The sequence below is a fragment of the Coturnix japonica genome, chromosome 2, assembly GCF_001577835.2.
Source record: "Coturnix japonica isolate 7356 chromosome 2, Coturnix japonica 2.1, whole genome shotgun sequence".
Lineage (NCBI taxonomy): Eukaryota > Metazoa > Chordata > Aves > Galliformes > Phasianidae > Coturnix > Coturnix japonica.
Window position 1 is genome coordinate 20177141 of NC_029517.1, and position 12706 is coordinate 20189846.

At 41.0% G+C, this 12706-nt stretch overlaps 1 long non-coding RNA gene across 1 annotated transcript; it reads left to right on the forward strand.

The window, feature by feature from the left end:
- Window positions 1-1486: 1486 nt before the first annotated feature.
- On the forward strand, window positions 1487-11982 carry LOC107309046. Its single transcript, XR_001553051.2, has 3 exons — window positions 1487-9132; window positions 11449-11607; window positions 11723-11982. It is a non-coding gene; the product is annotated as an uncharacterized LOC107309046 (long non-coding RNA).
- The last annotated feature ends 724 nt before the right edge of the window (window positions 11983-12706 follow it).

The following is a 12706-nucleotide window of genomic DNA, read 5'->3' on the forward strand; positions in this document are numbered from 1 at the left end:
GACACAAAGCAGCCTCCTGCACCCTCCCCGCTGCTCTCTTGGCTGCTTATGGGTGCCCAGCCTGCCTGGCAGCATGGCCCAGGGCAGCAGGCAGGCACTGCACCAGGGCAGGCATGGGCCCGGCTGTGGCTGCGGGTGGTAGTGGGTTGGGAGTTCCTTCTAGATGGCAACCACAGGCTTTCCTTCAGCTTTCCTTGGATCCTGTTTTCTACTCCGAGATTAAAAATCTTCCCTCAGGGGAGAATGAAAAGGAAATTGTGTGGTAGGCTTTGCTATGTTTCCAGCTGACTTTTTCCATACAAGTGGGCATGTGGGCCCAGTGCTTCTAAAGATATCTTTACAGTAAGGGTAAAATCCTCACCCTGCTAAGGCAACAGCAAGTTTCCTGCTGCCCCTGGTAGGGTCGTAATTTATTCTTGGGTTCAAGATGCATTAACAAGTGCTTTGAGATCACGAGGATAGAAAAAATGTAATGTGAAAATTAAAGATTTCTCATTCCAAAGATGTTCATAATGCTTTGCTCCTTTCATTTTTTCTGATCCTCTACATAAAGGCATTTTCCAGGGGCAGATAATAATGTTTGACTCTTCAGTACCTTTTTCCTCTATTTTATCATAAAAAGGAGATTAAGATTAGTTTCCCAAGAATGACCAGTTACAAAACACTTGTTTTGACTTGGGGGCCTATTTAGAAAAGTCGTTGTACCTCTTTAAAATGGGGCTACTTTTACTTCTATGCAAGCCAAGAATGTGAAGGTAAAGCAGGTATTTCTACAATCATTTTATTTTTCCAGTTCTTTGTAAAAGTTTCATTTTCTATTTTCTCAATGCTGTTTTTTCTTGCAGTGGCTCTGGAAATTTCTGTGCAATAGCTATTCTTCATAGGTGATGGAGGCATGTATACCATCTATGGAGGCAGCCTGGAGAGCAGGCACTGGCAAACAACATAACTTGTGGAATTAACACTTCACGTTGACACCCATTAAAAATATTCAGATATTGACTCAGCCTGCCCATATTGCACAAATAACATGCTTGGCTCTGAGTGATTCAAGATCTTATCTGCTCTCAATGCGAGTTCAGTGTGGAGGGCCTGATCCTCTTCTCATTAACCTCCAAAGGAGTTTGCTGCTCACTTCAAAGAGAATTACATCAGCAGCATTTGCAGTGAAGCACATGCAGTTCCTGTAGCTTTTCCCTTTTTTCTTTCTTTGTTTTTTTCTTTATTACTGTAATTGTTATTATTACTATATTCCAAACTACTGGGAAAAAAACAAACAAACAAACAAAAGAAGGGCTGGAAAGCGGCAGAAACAAATTTGTTGTACGAAGGCTCTGTTTATTTGGAGTTCTTAAGTGCAAATTGAGAGTAGAAAGCAGAAATAGCTGGGATCATCAAGGTTTTGGCTATATCTGTGGAGGAACACCCTCCATTCACATTACCCTCATGCCAGTACCTTGCACAGTCCGTAGTATTCTTTGGACACTGCACAGCTACTCACTAAGGTCTTATAAGCTGCTAAAACCTGGAGCTGAGCAGTTAGGTTTTGCTGCTGTTAATATATCCATGTAAACAACACTGCCCGCAGTGGTCACTGCAAACAGCTCTCTAAACCCCAGGGAAGTTAGCAGCATTCCTTTTGTGTTTTCACTGTGCATAGCTTTTGAAAGGGAGGAGGCATGTATGGAGGAAGGATAGGTTAGTGCAACCGTTGGGGATTTTGTTTGTTTTTCTATTTCTTCCAGGCTGTCAGATTAAACAACAGAATGAATTCAGCAGTATTTTGCCTTTCTACTTTTATTGTTTTGTAGAAGAAAAGCCTTGTGACTCTACAAATACCAGTTCCTGTGGGGAAAGGGGGCAGCAAGCACATCTCTCAGCCAATCTCTATACTTCATGTATAGAGATTTTAAAACCCTACTTTGTGCTGGAAGTGTGCAGCTGCCTCATGAAATGCATCACCCACCATTGTGTCAGAAGCAACAACAAGTCTGTCCGTGCTTGCAGAAGAACTTGCAGAGGTGGAAGAAACTCCTGGCCTCTATATTCTCCTTTCTCTGACCTCCAGGAAACCTGCCTTCGTTCAGATGCTGATCTTTGCTGTGTTTGTCCAGGGGGAAGTCACACAAGGTGCTGCTTCCTGGCACCAAACGGCAGTGAAGTGGTGACAAACTTCAGTACTTATTCCCACCATCTGCCAACTCAAACCTAGAGAGTCTTGTTTAAAAGGTCTTGTATTCCCATTTCCTGTTGTCTGAAGCCTGCTTACATGGTTTAAAACCTACGAATTCACCCATTGCGGGGGATGCTCTGTGCTGTCCTGAGGGAATGAACATGAACCAACTTGCACTTCCAGTCTTTGAGGGTTTTTCCCCCATGCCCTGTTTGATTCTCAGTCAGTGTTGCCAACTTCTTGCTATGCCAAAAGATGGTTTCCTTACCCCTATACTGCAAACACCCTCCTGACTGGGAGCAGGCAACCCTCCAAGCTGTTTCCTTCTCTGGCAAGTCTTCCGACATGGGAGTTGGAGCAAATGACATGTGATGACACGAACCTCTGCTTCTTTCTCCGCTGTAACTATCTCAGCTCTCTGGTGGGTCCCAGTGAATGTTGCCACCTCCAACTGAGTTGCTTTCCATGAGCATTTACTGAAACACAAAAGGAATCTGAGTTTGCAGTTCAGGCCTTAGCACGCCCAACAGGACAAGTTTGAAACGTCAACTCCAAGGTCAAGAAAGTGGGAATAGGACTCAGTTTTTCTGTATCTCTCTTGTGTATCTTGGCAGGTAAGATTATTTTGAGGCCGTCCCCTAGCTTTTTTTTCTTTTATTCTCCCTGTAAAGGAATTATAAGGCATCCTACATTTTTCACAATGCAAGATGATAGAAAGAAAACGGAAGTTGCAATATGTCCGAAAAAGGAAGGTGACCTCTTGCTGAAACATGACAAACCTGAGGGTGGGTTCTGTAGTCTGGCCATAGCACTCTGCACTGTCTGTTTGTGGTGTCAGGAGAAAGCAAATATTGTTCTGAACTGCAGTGATGAATTCTGACATGGTTAATATGGAAACAAGCACATATTTTTAACAGTAAAACTGCTGAATGAGAGAAACATCAAAAGATTTTGCTGGAAGCTCTGTTACTTGGAGCCTTTAAACTCAGATTGGCTGTCTTTCCAAGAAATAAGCTCTTACACACCATCAAATTATTTTATTTGATACAGGTATTCCTGATACAATTTTGAGGCTTGTTTGAGGCAAAAGGCCACAATAATAATTCTAAATGTTCCTTCTGGACTTAAACTCTATCTGAAATGACAGCTGCAGGAGTTCACCTGAGCCTCCTGCTGCTGTTCTGCAGTGCATTGCTTGACATTTGGAAATTACTCAAATGCTTCTACTCTGAGTTGGATGTTATCAGGGAGGTTCATCAGAGACCCAGAGTGGGCTGTGAGGACCAGTGTGAAGCCTGGGGACAGCAGCGTGGCTGTCAGACACTGCTCAGCAGCAGGCTGAAGTGCTGTGAGAGTATACTAAGGCACAAGCTGTGCCTCAGTCCGCCTCTTCAGAGTGAAAAGGCTGGAGGAGGTAAGGGAGGACAGCACAGAAACCTGACAATAGCTCATTAAGAAAGCCTAGTTGTTCTTCTGTCGCATTCCTCCTCCAAAAACTGTTACTTTAGATAATCATGAAAACGTGTCCCGTGGCATGAAAAAAAGCCGTACCTACCACCTCTGTTTAGAAGATGATAGTGTTTTGGCAAGTGCTTTAATAGCCACTGAAATGCCCAATGCATGTTAACAATCTAACCAATAAGTTATAGGCTCTTTTTTTAATTCATTGAGGAACATTGGCAAAACTGCAAACATATGTTTCTGTTGCTAAAGCTTAGTCTTATCACAGTTTGAAAATGTGGAAAATCAATTACATGCTTTGAATTACTCCCTTTATTGCTATAAAAGAATTTCTTCATTCTTTCAGGGCAGTGTATACTTGGTAACATCTACCGCTAACAGGCTGTTAGGACTTTCTGCTAAATTAATACACTACAAGCAAACTAAACAGAAGGCCGGTGGAATGCTAAACATCCACTTTCTCTTCTGTTGTGGCTGTGCTGCAGCTTGGGAACCCTCAGCCTTGTTGCTACAACATCTGGACAACATTTGGGGCTGTCTCTCAAGTGCACGGGTGTGCACCTCCGGTGAATTTTAACTTTCAACATCTCTCTGCCTCTAATCTATATTTAATGTTTCATGACTAGTAGTCAAAGAAACTTCAGCTAAATATCAGGTTGGAATGAAAATGATCCTTGGGAAAACACTCATTTAGAGCGTTCGCCGGCAAAGTATCTGTGACAGAGACGTTCCCCGGAGATTTGTAGCCCATTCTCTCACAGTAATAATAATTAAGACTTGTGATTACTGTGCCCACATAATCAAAGATCGCTTCATAAAATGTACTCCCTAAAGGGAAGAATTCCCTGCTCCTAACTGGATGTCAGTCAGAGGGATCAGCACCCCCAGGGATCTGGAGTCTTTGCTTGCCCTTTTCATTACAGTGTTGTTAGCATTGTGTTACTTCATATTCTTCTCGATGCAAATGAGTAGGTAATCATGTGTAAATCGTGCCCTCCAGAAGGCACATGTGGTGAGTTTTTTTTCCCCAAATCTACCACAGGGATTTCTCACATGGAGCATAATTACATCTCTGCCATATGGGCTCATTTATATTCTATTACAGGTTAAGCTAATACGACTCAGAAATATGCTAAAAATACCTCAAAGTATTTTGAACACTGTCAAAACACTTGTCATTTCTTGCTTGCCCGTTTGATTGTGAATGACTTTATATTTATTTAGAGATCCACAGTGCCAAGTAACTTTAGAAAAACAAAATAAGGCCAGCTTTGTGCTGCCTGCTCTCCAAAAAAGTTTATATTCTGTCCCATGACATTCTCTTCTGCTGATGGCAAATACGTCAGTGAACAATGACACCAAAAAGCCTCTAAGACACATTTACCTGAAGAAGTACCACTGTGAATTTTAGATTTCCCAGGAGGAGAGGAGCACGCATTTCAACCATGTAGCTCTGTTGTTATTAAGACTCTATCAGGTCTGTGTTTGATGCAATTACTTTGTCTTGACAAAGCTGTACCTGCACTTTAGTTGTAATGAAAGTACAAATCTCTCTGCTACCCACAGAACAAGGACTGTTGTTGAAAGCAAGCTATGTTTGTCTATAAAAAGACTGTAAGATAAGAATAGGTCAGTTGTATCATAAATAAATAGGTTCAAACTGAAGCAACTGAAGGTTATATAACACTGTTTTCAAAACTGTATTAGTATACAATAATAATAGTACACAATAATGTGCTATTTTCCACTTTCAGTGGAAATCTTAAATTTCATTTGAAGATTTTATTTGACAAGGCTTTTTATTATTTCACTGCTTTCTAAAACTAATACCGCTGATATCTCTGGATACAATCTGGGCCTACCGCAATCAATTTTCTTTTTATTCTTTTTATTTAGAGGCAGTATTTTAGTCTTTGAAATTTGATCTGGTTTCCTTTTTTCCACTAACTGAGGAGGAACTGTATAGACAGCAACATGCGGTAGGGAAGAACAGGTCAGGGGATGGGAGAGAACCACACTGGATCTACATGTGATACATCAGCTGATACATTGCAAAAGCAGTGGCTGACCTTGGTTCAAGGAGAAATCTCCTAGAAGCTGGACTGGGGTTTTGAAAGCAAGAGCTTCATGTTTCCTCTAACCACAAAGTAAAATGCAGTCCTGGTTTATAATGCCCTTTGAGGTGCTGGGTGATGAATAATTCTTCGTAGGCACACAATCAATTCTATAATCCATACTTCTGTAACCTTTCTAATATTTTTCAGATATTTGCTAGGAAGTGTTAGTTGTTTTGGCTTTTGTTTTCTTATCATACCATAGAATAATCAACATTTTAAACTATTCAGCCTCTGAACACCAAGCCCAATAATTCCTGATTGTTTTTCATGCTCTTAGAGAACAATAATTACTAGCACTTTGTCTTCAGACCTCTATGCAATAATATGCATAGGCAACTTACACTGTGTCTGAAAAATCCCCTTGAAGTCCAACATGTAAGTATTTTTCTGAATCAAAGCCTGGGAGCTATGATGTCTGTAATTGTGCAAGAGCCTTAAAATCACAGAAGGGAGTTTTGTTGGAGTTTACGTTGTTCTGAACAGACACCTTTCAAAATCAACTGGAACAACAGAGTTTTGGTCAGAACTGCACAGCGATCATTGCTGAATAAGGAGACTGTTCAACTGCACATTCATTGTAAAAGGGGAAAAAAATGGGCCAGCTAAGAGTTTATTACCTGAGAAGAGTATTTTTCCAGCCTTCGTTGTTCCTGAAGCCGTGCAAGGGACACTGCAGTGATTTCATACATCAGGGAGACATAAAGAAAGAGTGGTCTCTTGGGCTGTGGAACAAAGAGAAACAAACTTCAAATCTCAGAGCAAACTCTATTAAATAATGTTTTAATTCAGCTGTCATAGGCATTTGATTAAAGAATATGCTGTACAATTTCTTTTTCAGTTTCTACAGCCCTGATCATGTAAGAGCGTCCTGTGCCCTTGGAAAAACAACCCTCCCCCTTTTGCACACAAAAGGGAGTCTTTTACTCTACGTCTTCACAGCGTGCCTCCTTTTTTCTCCAGGCAAGGTTTTTCATTTTCCTTCCACAATTTCATTTAATAGAAAAGCACGGTCACTGCGGATGCTGCATGGAAAGATCACTGCGTGCAATGGTTTTATCCTCATCCCCAGGCAACCAGCATGTCCTGGTGCTGCACTCAGATCAGTGCAGTTCCTGGAGCCCATGGTCATCTTGTGCCAGGCTGGAGCAAGGTGGGATGAATATGTAACAGTGTTCCAAAATATCAGGGACAACAACCTTTCCAAGAGAGAGGACAATGGCTCACATAACTTGTGGCACTGAGGGACATGGTTTACCAGGCACAGTGGTGATGGGTTGATGGTTGGACTAGATGATCTTGCTGGTCTTTTACAACCTTAATGATTCTGTGATTCTGTTTTATGTTTCTCCTTTGTTAACTGCATGCAGAAGGTGGCGATTTGGTAATATTTGCTTTACTTATTTATCAGTGATATATCAGTATGTCAGTATTGTCCGTTGGATGTTGGGCGTATATGAGTTTTAGAGCAGAATTTTCTTGCTGGGTCTGCACACATATGCTCAGTTATGCCTCCTACATGAGGCTTTTATCTGTGGTCAGTGCCTATATGGGAAGTTCTGGACTGCATTGGAAATTGGTGCATTTCATCATGCATATTATTTGCAGGAATATCTAAGATCAAGTGCCTTTGCATAAAAATGTTATTCTTAATATCCACACTGACATTCTATATCATCCATTCCTGGATATTCAGTTCATCTCACAATATGTTTGGACCTCCTTTGTTGTCTGCTGGGTAAATGTGAAATTCTTTTGCTGTCTAACACGATCTACTAATACCCAGCTCTCTGAAACCCTCTGTTTCATACAATTATTATTTGCATCATCTATTTGGCTAACACACAGTGACTGTGCTCCAAATCTGCGTAGATGATAATCTGTTTTAATACCTGTACAAATCAATTAAATCTATTTTGTGCACTGTTCACTGCATGCCAAATTGGGTGGGAGAGTAAATGCACTTAGCAGAGGAATCAGACTGCACATAAACATGAATTAGACAAGCCTTGCAATATGAGTCGCGGTGGAGGTGAAATATAGCATTTAACTCCTTCATCTACAGATAGATTTTTTAAAAGTGGCTGAAAGGATCCAGCATTTCTTGTGGGACACCTCAATGCATTGTGAACCCCAGAGTGTAGGCACCATATCTTCAGACCTCCTTGTGAGGCTGGACTTTCGACCTTGTGGTTTCTAATCACCATCACTACAGTGCTTGTAAATCTCCAGACTGGCTGACCGCAAAGCTAACTGGAGGTCTGGGGCAGCTTGTGGACTGTGTAAGAGGGGACAGGTTCAAGCTTTCAAGACTTTACCCTGCACTGCGTGAATTTCTTCACTTGCAAAATTAAACCTTCTTCAAGCAATATTTGTCTGGCAAACCTCCATTTTTTCCATCACACCTATCCTCCCATAGGTAATGTTTAATCACACCGGGTAAATTTAAAGTTGAGAATGACAGAAATGTTTTATACCCCTCCTTAAAATCCATAATAAAGTATTGATATAAATGGACTCAAAAACGAATTACTAACCACATTTAAAATATGTGGATAGATAGATGAAATTCTGTGCCAAAGAAACTGTTGTAAGGCTATGTATGTATCTAACACGTGCTGCTAAAATTTTGCATCATAAAGCACTGTACACAAAAGATCACTGTCAGTGGGAAGATGAATTGATTAATCTTAATATTACAGCAGTATTCCAGATTGTAGATACTTGAACAGAGTTTAGTTGTAGAAATGGCCAAGCAATCCTGCTGCTGCTCCGACCAAGGCTGCAGCATGATCTTGTTTTGGGTCTGCGGTCTGTAGAAGGGGGCAGTATAAAATGAAGCCTTACTGTGAAATTTAACTTTGGTACCAGCTGAAATTTTTACTGCCATCTCGCCAAGACTTCATACAACGACCTGCATTTAACACTTGGACTTCCTGCACTGCACAGCTTGCTTTTTCTCATTGGGTAATGGTGAACTGCAGAGGACTTGGAGGACGGAGCTGAGAATCCAGCAGTGAACATTCACAAGGAAAGTTTTCTTCATGACCCTGTAAACTCCTCTTGCGTCCCAGAATACTAGAGAGCATTCAGCTCTGTGCAGTACAATGTAACCTTAGATGTTGTCTTAGTTCATTTCAAGATTGTTGGTCTCTAGTTGAGTCAAATTTGATTGCTGATTTCTTCCAAGTAGAGGAACTGATAAACCAAAAAGCTGCATGCAGATCTGTTATTACGTAGGTAATTCTGGAAGTAATACCTCCTATTTCCATGGAAACTACAACAGATGCAAAGAGCACAGTGACACTATTTGATAGAGATTGATTTCTCAGCCACAAAATGCTGTTTTTCAACATTGTCTCCACCATTAGCTGATTTGTGCAGGTGAGCTCTTGATTTTGTGCTGTTACACCTGTGCATGGTCATCTAGAATGGGCTTGCCCTTCAGTCACTATTGTCACTGTTGAAACACACCACCCACTGCCTCACTGTGCTCATATCCACTGTTTGGTCTCCATAAACATTCATCAAGAGTCAAGGAATGTCAATGGTGCCATTCTTTCTTCATGAAGGAAATTGGTGACATACCTTTAGTCTATATATACTTCCATGTCAGACACCATTCTGTCAACTTGCCCTTCTGTTGCCATCTGTCACACAGCAAGAAAATGTAATGAAATAAATATTGGAGGAAAAGGTCAACCTCTGCTGCCTTACCACCAGTATCCACTTCTGACACTGTGGGCCAACATAATAAAATAAGAGGCATTACTTCTGGAGCTCATGAGGGATAGATTTGACCCAGTGACCTGGTAGCTGAAAGATTATCCATTTCCTTTTATTTTGTATATCATGTGCTAATATTCTTACTCTTTCCATTCAAGCTCTTATATGCTACTCTCCACTGTCGCTGGATGCTTTCACTGGAATGCTTTCTGACAACACAGAATATAAGGACATGCATGTCATTCACAGTTTTACTTTCTTTTCGTGTACATAGACATTTCTGGAATGTTACAAACTCTGTGCTTTTCTTTCTTTGTTTGTGTGTTTTGTTTTAATTAAAATATATATATATATCTTATTTTACTAATGAAAGTGGATTAGAAACCCTGTCAGATGAAAAGGCCAGAGCATTGACTCTTCTTCCTGGAAAGCTCTCAGACAAAAGACATTATTTCTTGTTACAGATGGATCCTTCATGCCAAGCTAATTCAATACTTTCAATACATTCCTTGCCTCTGCAAATGTTTTAGGCCATTTAATGGGAACATGAATCTGAAGAGAAGCTCTATAGGGAGCCAATGTAGTGAGTGGTCAGACTTGATGTTTTCAAAACAATTAATGTTGCCAATGGAGGAGAAAGACTGAAAGTTACAATTTCCTTAGGCTGTCATTTTCTTGATGGATAGGTTTTCTGTAATGTAATTTTTCATATGTGTAATTCCTGCATAGTCACAAGTACGTGTTACACAGCCCTACTGTTTCTCATGTGTGAGTCAAAATTAGAGCCCAACTATATGCATTCAGCTGCACTGAAGTCCACAAGTTGAACTTAGGTTAGAATTTAGCCCTGTGAGTTCTGTGCTGTCTCCATCAGTATGAGGTTAATGGATCAAAGTGTGTGCTTAGGCTATTGCACATTTAGAAAAAAACACACAAATGGGTATTAGCTTTGGGATAAATTCACAGTGGAATGAGAATAACACATAGGATATTCTAGTGCAAGTGATATTTGAGGGGTTTAATGCTAGATTAAGGTCTGTGGTACAGTGACCCCATTTGCATGTAATTATGCAAAAGGCAGAGATTTTCATAAAGAAACATGGCATATGTACTGTGCATTACAGTATGCAATGTTTGGAGAGAAATATTCCAGGAGCCCCAGGCAGAAACTAAGCTGTGACCCCACTGATTTCTGGCTCTCAAAATAGAGATGAACAAGAAAAGCTGTGCTCTGAGCCATTCCAAATGCACTTCTGGGCGCAATCCTCTGATCTGACTATTGATGACATGTTTTAAGGTTTGTTAGTGATGGATATAAACCAAACAGGGGCAGGAGAAAGCTGGGTGTGTATGCTTGTGCTGCAACACAGATGAGAACCTACCTTGTTGTCCAGCCTTCCTGGGGCACAGAGCTGCCCTGCTACCTCCTGGCTGCTGGGATGTTTCTGCAGGGTTGCACTGAGTGCCCAGGACATTTAGCAGCTGACAGAACAAATTACTTGTCTCTTCCAGGCTAGACTGCTTTCACTGCTTGTAGGAGAATAATGCAAAAAAAAAAAAAAAAAACCCAAAACACAAAAACAAACAAACAAAAAAAGATAAATATTTCTTTTACAAGTTGTTAGTCAGCAAATAGGAGGAAGCCACTTGCTCCGGTGCTTTTCTTCCTCTGCACTGAAACAGAGGACAGCAGTGACTTTGGAGCAGCCCCCACCATAGGCAAAGGGATTCATCTGCACTTTAAACATTCAGTGCACAGAAAATGGAATAGCAGCATCTCCTTTCATTTCCATGCCCAGTGACACACATTCAAATAGAGCGCTATGCTTTTCCACAGTATCTCACAGTATTTTTCTTTATCTCTACTTTTCTCCCACCTTCCTTCTTTAAGTCCTTCTTAAAGATTTATTTTTCCTTTTGTTTATTTTGGAACATACGAGGTGACCTAATCCTTCTCCCTTTGTCTCTCATCAGAGCCTTCATTGCTTTACATCCATTGAGAAGAACTGTTCCAGTTATCTCCCAAATTGCATTTCAGCAGCTGGCAAGCCTGACTTCACAGATAAACTGGAGAGCACCCCAACATAAGTAGTTGCAGGACGCAGCTTTTCCTGCTTCATTCAACAGTAGATGGTAATTACCCAATTTTGCTACAACGATCGCTACCAGAGGGATCAGTGTGATTTGCCATCATTCTCAATATTCACTTGTAATGTAGCAATTGTTGTTGTCTATTATTTTACATTAGGGCAGCAATTAGCACTCTCAGAGATTGATGCCTCCCATCAGCACACAGAAGACGGTTTCTCTTCCATATTTCTCACAGACTAAACATTAGACGAGAGACAACAGATAAATCCATCAAGCAGCCCAGATACCAGAGAAATGATTACTGATTGATGCAATGAGTCATAGCAGTGCCTTATTACAATATTACTTTGCTTTACCAGGGACTTGGAAAAATTGCTCTTCCTGGCACAATAAAGGTTTAAAGAGGGCATTCAGTAAGGAGCTGTGCTTGCTGCTTGCTTTTGGGTTGTTGTTTTTTTATCACACCTCCTGCTTTGGCTCAGGGGGCAGAAATGAGTGAAAACTGGGAGAGCAGTCTGAAGGACATGAAGCTCATCTTCATACAAGCACACTTATTAAGGAGGAGAATATTTATTTGTTTCCACTTTTACAAAAGGAAAAGGTAAAGCTTAAGAATACTTTATTCAAAGGCAGGCCTAAGCTAAAAGCTAGGTTGGGATAATGTGGAGCAGCAAGTCACTGCAGTGAATGCTTCTCACCACAAGGACAGGGCTTTAGAGGCAGTCTGCAGGATCTCCATCAACAAGCCCATTATGGAGCACTCAGATGAACACCTGCCAAGAGGGGCTGAGTATCATCTGCCTGGTTTTGGAGCTGGGATCTGGACCAGATCACCTCTCCCTGTAAGTCTGTGGTAGCACATCCCTGCTTGCGATTCAGATGTTTCCATTAGTATCACTCCCCTAAATTCCCATGGCCACTTCTGCCATCCTCAATTCATCCTTAGCCTTCAAGTGCCTGCTGTAATTAACTGTCTGTTATTGAGGTGTTTTACTTCAGGAAGAGTGGGAAAAGCTGAGATGGGAAAAGCTATTTGAGCAGGAAATAGTACAGGAAGAGTCAAATGCCCAGTACTGGCACTGGTATACACAGACAAAGGAAATATTTGAATTGCTCTAAGTTAGGCAGATTCAGCCCAGAA